We start from the raw sequence: 10000 nt of genomic DNA, 5'->3' as shown, positions 1-10000 counted from the left end.
TTATTAGGGAGTGCTAAGGCAAGGTTCTGTGCCCTCCACCCTCATCGCAACACCCATGGGAGCCTCCGGTCGTCAATAGACCGCCGCACCGGCCTCTGACTGACTCTCAGAATGGACGGAAAGAGCCGGGTAAGCCTTTCAAAAGATTCGACCACGTGCCGAAAACTTTAGACTTCCGTGAGCTCTCCGGCTTGCACCGAGACCCGAAGTCGACGTGCGAAGCACCACGGGACCCCTTTCGCCTGCAGGTCCCGAGCCGCCTTTATTTGCTGTTACGAGCATCGTGTGCCCCATACCTGCGTGACGAGCACCGCAGGGCGGCAGAGCCATCGCACTTGGCCGGGTGGCAGAGGAGGACCCGACTATTCACAGATAGCGGCCCAACGACTCCCAGAGCCGGTCGTGCGGCGCGCGAGGTCTGCTCTCTTCACAAGAGGCTTTATTAGGGAGTGCTAAGGCAAGGTTCTGTGCCCTCCACCCTCATCGCAACACCCATGGGAGCCTCCGGTCGTCAATAGACCGCCGCACCGGCCTCTGACTGACTCTCAGAATGGACGGAAAGAGCCGGGTAAGCCTTTCAAAAGATTCGACCACGTGCCGAAAACTTTAGACTTCCGTGAGCTCTCCGGCTTGCACCGAGACCCGAAGTCGACGTGCGAAGCACCACGGGACCCCTTTCGCCTGCAGGTCCCGAGCCGCCTTTATTTGCTGTTACGAGCATCGTGTGCCCCATACCTGCGTGACGAGCACCGCAGGGCGGCAGAGCCATCGCACTTGGCCGGGTGGCAGAGGAGGACCCGACTATTCACAGATAGCGGCCCAACGACTCCCAGAGCCGGTCGTGCGGCGCGCGAGGTCTGCTCTCTTCACAAGAGGCTTTATTAGGGAGTGCTAAGGCAAGGTTCTGTGCCCTCCACCCTCATCGCAACACCCATGGGAGCCTCCGGTCGTCAATAGACCGCCGCACCGGCCTCTGACTGACTCTCAGAATGGACGGAAAGAGCCGGGTAAGCCTTTCAACAGATTCGACCACGTGCCGAAAACTTTAGACTTCCGTGAGCTCTCCGGCTTGCACCGAGACCCGAAGTCGACGTGCGAAGCACCACGGGACCCCTTTCGCCTGCAGGTCCCGAGCCGCCTTTATTTGCTGTTACGAGCATCGTGTGCCCCATACCTGCGTGACGAGCACCGCAGGGCGGCAGAGCCATCGCACTTGGCCGGGTGGCAGAGGAGGACCCGACTATTCACAGATAGCGGCCCAACGACTCCCAGAGCCGGTCGTGCGGCGCGCGAGGTCTGCTCTCATCACAAGAGGCTTTAGGGAGTGCTCAGGCAAGGGTCAGCCCGCAGCCTTCCTGGCAACACCCAGGGGAACCAGGCCACTCGCGTCTCTCGCCTTCATTTTCGACACGAGCGCCTGCGGAGGGCCACCACCCCCTCCGATTGTCAAGAGACCTCCGCACCGGCCTCTGACTTACTCTCAGAATGGACGGAAAGAGCCGGGTAAGCCTTTGAAAAGATTCGACCACGTGCCGAAAACTTTAGACTTCCGTGAGCTCTCCGGCTTGCACCGAGACCCGAAGTCGACGTGCTTAGCACCACGGGACCCCTTTCGCCTGCAGGTCCCGAGCCGCCTTTTATTTTTGTTACGAGTATCGTGTTCCCCAAACCTGGGTGACGAGCACCGCAGGGCGGCAGAGCCATCGCGCTTGTCCGGGTGGCAGAGGAGGACCAGACTATTCACAAATAGCGGCCCAACGACTCCCAGAGCCGGTCGTGCGGCAGGCGAGGTCTGCTCTCATCACAAGAGGCTTTAGGGAGTGCTCAGGCAACGGTCAGCCCGCAGCCTTCTTGGCAACACCCAAGGGAACCAGGCCACTCGCGTCTCTCGCCTTCATTTTGGACACGAGCGCCTGTGGAGGGACGGCCGGAGTCAACGTGGGGTTTGCCCGCCCTCCAATAGTGTCAAAAGACCGCCGCACAAGTCTCTGACTGACTCTTAGAACAGACAGAAAGAGTTTGTCAAATCTGTCAAAAAATTGACAAAGTGTCAAAAATTCGACTTCCAAGAGCTCTCCGGCATGCACTCATACCTGTCATTAAAGTGCTATGCCCGTGGAACCGTTTTTCGGATGCCTTTCAGAACGGTCCCGCGCCGCCATTTTGTTCTAAAAATCGTGTTCCCATATATCTCCGGGTACCCCGCCAACCTCACTGCGGAAAAACTACAAGTGGCACTGAATGGGTCTGAATTCCAAATTTGACTGCATCGGTCTGGAACTCGGTCCGGTCAAAACCGTTTGGATTTTTCTCGGTCCGGACTTCCGCGACAGACAAAGTTAAAGTTTTCGGGCTGCAGGCACAAAACGACAGCTGGCCATTTGCCGGGCTCAATTCACCCAATTCCTCCGGCACTTCGGAGCACATGTTCGGTGTAAGTTTGCGAATCTTTCCCGATGCTGCAGCATTTTCCTCCGCTGACACTTAGAATATTTTTCACACTTTGCTGAAAATTTTTCTAAGTGTTTTTTTCCAAGTTTTCCTGGTTACTGATTTCTTCTTTTTAAACATTTTTCTAAGTTTTTCTGGTTACTGATTTCTTCTTTTTAAACATTTTTCGCAGTTTGTCTGGTTACTGATTTCTTCTTTTTAAACATTTTTCGCCGTTTTTCTGGTTACTGATTTCTTCTTTTTAAACATTTTTCGCCGTTTTTCTGGTTACTGATTTCTTCTTTTTAAACATTTTTCTAAGTTTTTCTGGTTACTCATTTCTTCTTTTTAAACATTTTTCTAAGTTTTTCTGGTTACTGATTTCTTCTTTTTAAACATTTTTCTAAGTTTTTCTGGTTACTCATTTCTTCTTTTTAAACATTTTTCTAAGTTTTTCTGGTTACTGATTTCTTCTTTTTAAACATTTTTCGCCGTTTTTCTGGTTACTGATTTCTTCTTTTTAAACATTTTTCTAAGTTTTTCTGGTTACTCATTTCTTCTTTTTAAACATTTTTCGCCGTTTTTCTGGTTACTGATTTCTTCTTTTTAAACATTTTTCTAAGTTTTTCTGGTTACTGATTTCTTCTTTTTAAACATTTTTCTAAGTTTTCCTGGTTACTCATTTCTTCTTTTTAAACATTTTTCTAAGTTTTCCTGGTTACTCATTTCTTCTTTTTAAACATTTTTCTAAGTTTTCCTGGTTACTGATTTCTTCTTTTTAAACATTTTTCGCAGTTTTTCTGGTTACTGATTTCTTCTTTTTAAACATTTTTCTAAGTTTTTCTGGTTACTGATTTCTTCTTTTTAAACATTTTTCTAAGTTTTTCTGGTTACTCACTTCTTCTTTTTAAACATTTTTCTAAGTTTTTCTGGTTACTCACTTCTTCTTTTGAAACATTTTTCTAAGTTTTTCTGGTTACTGATTTCTTCTTTTTAAACATTTTTCTAAGTTTTTCTGGTTACTGATTTCTTCTTTTTAAACATTTTTCGCAGTTTGTCTGGTTACTGATTTCTTCTTTTTAAACATTTTTCGCCGTTTTTCTGGTTACTGATTTCTTCTTTTTAAACATTTTTCTAAGTTTTTCTGGTTACTCACTTCTTCTTTTTAAACATTTTTCTAAGTTTTTCTGGTTACTGATTTCTTCTTTTTAAACATTTTTCGCAGTTTTTCTGGTTACTGATTTCTTCTTTTTAAACATTTTTCTAAGTTTTCCTGGTTACTGATTTCTTCTTTTTAAACATTTTTCTAAGTTTTTCTGGTTACTGATTTCTTCTTTTTAAACATTTTTCTAAGTTTTTCTGGTTACTCATTTCTTCTTTTTAAACATTTTTCTAAGTTTTTCTGGTTACTCACTTCTTCTTTTTAAACATTTTTCTAAGTTTTTCTGGTTACTGATTTCTTCTTTTTAAACATTTTTCGCCGTTTTTCTGGTTACTGATTTCTTCTTTTTAAACATTTTTCGCAGTTTTTCTGGTTACTGATTTCTTCTTTTTAAACATTTTTCTAAGTTTTTCTGGTTACTCACTTCTTCTTTTATAACATTTTTCTAAGTTTTCCTGGTTACTGATTTCTTCTTTTTAAACATTTTTCTAAGTTTTCCTGGTTACTGATTTCTTCTTTTTAAACATTTTTCTAAGTTTTCCTGGTTACTGATTTCTTCTTTTTAAGCATTTTTCTAAGTTTTTCTGGTTACTCATTTCTTCTTTTTAAACATTTTTCGCCGTTTTTCTGGTTACTGATTTCTTCTTTTTAAACATTTTTCTAAGTTTTTCTGGTTACTGATTTCTTCTTTTTAAACATTTTTCTAAGTTTTCCTGGTTACTCATTTCTTCTTTTTAAACATTTTTCTAAGTTTTCCTGGTTACTCATTTCTTCTTTTTAAACATTTTTCTAAGTTTTCCTGGTTACTGATTTCTTCTTTTTAAACATTTTTCGCAGTTTTTCTGGTTACTGATTTCTTCTTTTTAAACATTTTTCTAAGTTTTTCTGGTTACTGATTTCTTCTTTTTAAACATTTTTCGCCGTTTTTCTGGTTACTGATTTCTTCTTTTTAAACATTTTTCTAAGTTTTTCTGGTTACTCATTTCTTCTTTTTAAACATTTTTCGCCGTTTTTCTGGTTACTGATTTCTTCTTTTTAAACATTTTTCTAAGTTTTTCTGGTTACTGATTTCTTCTTTTTAAACATTTTTCGCAGTTTGTCTGGTTACTGATTTCTTCTTTTTAAACATTTTTCGCCGTTTTTCTGGTTACTGATTTCTTCTTTTTAAACATTTTTCTAAGTTTTTCTGGTTACTCACTTCTTCTTTTTAAACATTTTTCTAAGTTTTTCTGGTTACTGATTTCTTCTTTTTAAACATTTTTCGCAGTTTTTCTGGTTACTGATTTCTTCTTTTTAAACATTTTTCTAAGTTTTCCTGGTTACTGATTTCTTCTTTTTAAACATTTTTCGCAGTTTTTCTGGTTACTGATTTCTTCTTTTTAAACATTTTTCTAAGTTTTTCTGGTTACTGATTTCTTCTTTTTAAACATTTTTCTAAGTTTTTCTGGTTACTCACTTCTTCTTTTTAAACATTTTTCTAAGTTTTCCTGGTTACTGATTTCTTCTTTTTAAACATTTTTCGCCGTTTTTCTGGTTACTGATTTCTTCTTTTTAAACATTTTTCGCAGTTTTTCTGGTTACTGATTTCTTCTTTTTAAACATTTTTCTAAGTTTTTCTGGTTACTCACTTCTTCTTTTATAACATTTTTCTAAGTTTTCCTGGTTACTGATTTCTTCTTTTTAAACATTTTTCTAAGTTTTCCTGGTTACTGATTTCTTCTTTTTAAACATTTTTCTAAGTTTTCCTGGTTACTGATTTCTTCTTTTTAAACATTTTTCTAAGTTTTTCTGGTTACTCATTTCTTCTTTTTAAACATTTTTCGCCGTTTTTCTGGTTACTGATTTCTTCTTTTTAAACATTTTCCTAAGTTTTCCTGGTTACTGATTTCTTCTTTTTAAACATTTTTCTAAGTTTTCCTGGTTACTCATTTCTTCTTTTTGATCATTTTTCTAAGTTTTCCTGGTTACTGATTTCTTCGTTTTGAACATTTTTCTAAGTTTTCCTGGTTACTCACTTCTTCTTTTCAAACATTTTTCTTCGTTTTTCTGTTTACTCATTTAGCACTTTCAGGCACTTTCCGATCATTTCCTCGTTCCCGATTTCACCCTTTAAAACGCTTTCGGGCATTTCCCTAAGTTTTGCGGTTCACTCGTTTGGGACTCACTGACACCTTCTCTAGCTTCCCTGCTCACTTTTTTCGTACTGTTGAGAAAATTCGAACCCTTTCCTTAACTATGCCGGTTACTGACTTCACCGCTTCAGACCCTTGTCCCCGTAATGAAAGATACCATTTCCCACCGTGGGAAATGCACGAAAATCGGACTGAACACGGGGGAGGCTCCCCCCTCGAAGGCGAGACCGTCGGCAGAACCGCCGGGTCAAACCCGGCTGAGCTACCCGGCTTACAAGTCTCAAAGTCGGTATGAGCAGTCACGTCCACCCCCATTCCCTTTTGGACCACTTCCCACGGTTCCAAATGCATGAAAATCGGCCTGTACACGGGGGAGGCACCCGCCTCGAAGACGAGACCGTCGGCAGAACCGCCGGGTCAAACCCGGCTGAGCTACCCGGCTCGGAAGCGCCAAAGTCGGGTTGAGCAGTCACATTCACTCCCATCCCCTTTTGGGCAACTTCCCACGGTTGGAAATGCACGGAAATCGGACTGAACACGGGGGAGGCTCCCCCCTCGAAGGCGAGACCGTCGGCAGAACCGCCGGATCAAACCCGGCTGAGCTACCCGGCTTACAAGTCTCAAAGTCGGTATGAGCAGACACGTCCACCCCCATTCCCTTTTGGACCACTTCCCACGGTTCGAAATGCATGAAAATCGGCCTGTATACGGGGGAGGCACCCGCCTCGAAGACGAGACCGTCGGCAGAACTGCCGGGTCAAACCCGGCCGGGCTACCCGGGTTAGAAGCCCTAGAGTCGGGTTGAGCAGTCACAATCACTCCCATCCCCTTTTGAACCTGTTCCCACCGTTGGAAATGCACGAAAATCGGCCTGTACACGGGGGAGGCTCCCCCCTCGAAGGCGAGACCGTCGGCAGAACCGCCGGGTCAAACCCGGCTGAGCTACCCGGCTTACAAGTCTCGAAGTCGGGTTGAGCAGTCACATTCACTCCCATCGACTTTTGGGCAACTTCCCACCGTTGCAAATGCATGAAAATCGGCCTGTACACGGGGGAGGCACCCGCCTCGAAGTCGAGACCGTCGGCAGAACCGCCGGGTCCAACCCGGCTGAGCTACCCGGCTTACAAGTCTCAAAGCCGGGTTGGGCAGTCACGTTCACCCCCATTCCCTTTTGGATCACTTCCCACGGTTCGAAATGCACGAAAACCGGCCTGTACACGGGGGAGGGTCCGCCCTCGAAGGCGAGACCGTCGGCAGAACCGCCGGGTCAAACCTGGCTGAGCTACCCGGCTTACAAGTCTCAAAGTCGGGTTGAGCAGTCACGTTCACTCCCATCGACATTTAGACCACTTCCCACGGTTCGAAATGCACGAAAATCGGCCTGTACACGGGGGAGGCACCCGCCTCGAAGGCGAGACCGACGGCAGAACCGCCGGGTCAAACCCGGCCGAGCTACCCGGCTTAAAAGTCTCAAAGTCGGTATGAGCAGTCACATTCACCCCCATTCCCTTTTGGACCACTTCCCACGGTTGGAAATGCATGAAAATCGGCCTGGACACGGGGGAGGCTCCCCCCTCGATGACGAGACCGTCGGCAGAACCGCCGGAACAAACCCGGCTGAGCTACCCGGCTTACAAGTCTCAAAGTCGGTATGAGCAGACACGTCCACCCCCATTCCCTTTTGGACCACTTCCCACCGTTGGAAATGCACGAAAATCGGCCTGTGCACGGGGGAGGCACCGGCCTCGAAGACGAGACCGTCGGCAGAACCGCCGGGTCAAACCCGGCTGAGCTACCCGGCTTACAAGTCTCAAAGTCGGGTTGAGCAGTCACATTCACTCCCATCGACTTTTGGGCAACTTCCCACGGTTCGAAATGCACAAGATTCGGCCTGAACACGGGGGACGCTCCCCCCTCGAAGGCGAGACCGTCGGCAGACCCGCCGGGTCAAACCCGGCTGAGCTACCCGGCTCGGAAGCGCCAAAGTCGGTATGAGCAGTCACGTTCACTCCCATCCCCTTTTGGACCGCTTCCCACGGTACGAAATGCATGAAAATCGGCCTGTACACGGGGGAGGCACCCGCCTCGAAGACGAGACCGTCGGCAGAACCGCCGGGTCAAACCCGGCTGAGCTACCCGGCTTACAAGTCTCAAAGTCGGGTTGAGCAGTCACATTCACTCCCATCGACTTTTGGGCAACTTCCCACGGTTCGAAATGCACAAAATTCGGCCTGAACACGGGGGACGCTCCCCCCTCGAAGGCGAGACCGTCGGCAGAACCGCCGGGTCAAACCCGGCTGAGCTACCCGGCTTAAAAGTCTCAAAGTCGGTATGAGCAGTCACATTCACCCCCATTCCCTTTTGGACCACTTCCCACGGTTGGAAATGCATGAAAATCGGCCTGGACACGGGGGAGGCTCCCCCCTCGATGACGAGACCGTCGGCAGAACCGCCGGAACAAACCCGGCTGAGCTACCCGGCTTACAAGTCTCAAAGTCGGTATGAGCAGACACGTCCACCCCCATTCCCTTTTGGACCACTTCCCACCGTTGGAAATGCACGAAAATCGGCCTGTACACGGGGGAGGCACCGGCCTCGAAGACGAGACCGTCGGCAGAACCGCCGGATCAAACCCGGCCGAGCTACCCGGGTTAGAAGCCTCAGAGTCGGGTTGAGCAGTCACGTCCACCCCCATTCCCTTTTGGACCACTTCCCACGGTTCGAAATGCACGAAAATCGGCCTGTACACGGGGGAGGGAGCCGCCTCGAAGACGAGACCGTCGGCAGAACCGCCGGTTCAAACCCGGCTGAGCTACCAGGCTCGGAAGCGCCAAAGTCGGGTTGAGCAGTCACATTCACTCCCATCCCCTTTTGGGCAACTTCCCACCGTTGCAAATGCATGAAAATCGGCCTGTACACGGGGGAGGGAGCCGCCTCGAAGACGAGACCGTCGGCAGAACCGCCGGATCAAACCCGGCTGAGCTACCAGGCTCGGAAGCGCCAAAGTCGGTATGAGCAGTCACATTCACTCCCATCCCCTTTTGGGCCACTTCCCACGGTTCGAAATGCACGAAAATCGGACTGAACACGGGGGAGGCTCCCCCCTCCAAAACGAGACCATCGGCAGAATCGACGGGTCAAACCCGGCCGAGCTACCCGGGTTAGAAGCCTCAAAGTCGGGTTGAGCAGTCACGTCCACCCCCATCCCCTTTTGGACCACTTCCCACGGTTCGAAATGCACGAAAATCGGCCTGTACACGGGGGAGGCGCCCCTCTCGAAGGCGAGACCGACGGCAGAACCGCCGGGTCAAACCCGGCCGAGCTACCCGGGTTAGAAGCCTCAGAGTCGGGTTGAGCAGTCACATTCACCCCCATCCCCTTATGAACCTCTTCCCACCGTTGGAAATGCACGAAAATCGGCCTGTACACGGGGGAGGCCCCCCTCTCGAAGACGAGACCGTCGGCAGACCCGCCGGATCAAACCCGGCCGAGCTACACGGCTTACAAGTCTCGATGTCGGTATGAGCAGTCACGTCCACCCCCATTCCCTTTTGGACCACTTCCCACGGTACGAAATGCATGAAAATCGGCCTGTACACGGGGGAGGCACCCGCCTCGAAGACGAGACCGTCGGCAGAACCGCCGGGTCAAACCCGGCTGAGCTACCCGGCTCGGAAGCGCCAAAGTCGGGTTGAGCAGTCACATTCACTCCCATCCCCTTTTGGGCCACTTCCCACGGTTCGAAATGCATGAAAATCGGCCTGTACACGGGGGACGCTCCCCCCTCGAAGGCGAGGCCGTCGGCAGAACCGCCGGGTCAAACCCGGCTGAGCTACCCGGGTTAGATGCCTCAAAGTCGGGTTGAGCAGTCACATTCACCCCCATCCCCTTTCGGCCCCCTTCCCACGGTTGGAAATGCATGAAAATCGGCCTGTACACGGTGGGCGCTCCCCCCTCGAAGGTGAGACCTTCGGCAGAACCGCCGGGTCAAATCCTGCCGAGCTACCCGCGTTAGAGGTCTCAATGTCGGCTTCAGCAGTCACATTCAATCCCATTCCCGTTTGGACCTCTTCCCGCCGATGGAAATGCACAAAATTCGGCCTGAACACGCGGGACGCTCCCCCCTCGAAGGCGAGACCGTCGCCAGAACCGCCGGGTCAAATCCGGCTGAGCTACCCGCGTTACAGGTCTCAAAGTCGGGTTGAGCAGTCACGTTCACCCCCATCCCCTTTCGGACCCCTTCCCACGGTTGGAAATGCATGAAAATCGGCCTGTA

This window comes from Chiloscyllium punctatum, unplaced genomic scaffold, assembly GCF_047496795.1.
Source record: "Chiloscyllium punctatum isolate Juve2018m unplaced genomic scaffold, sChiPun1.3 scaffold_477, whole genome shotgun sequence".
Lineage (NCBI taxonomy): Eukaryota > Metazoa > Chordata > Chondrichthyes > Orectolobiformes > Hemiscylliidae > Chiloscyllium > Chiloscyllium punctatum.
Note: the sequence above shows the minus strand (reverse complement) of the source record.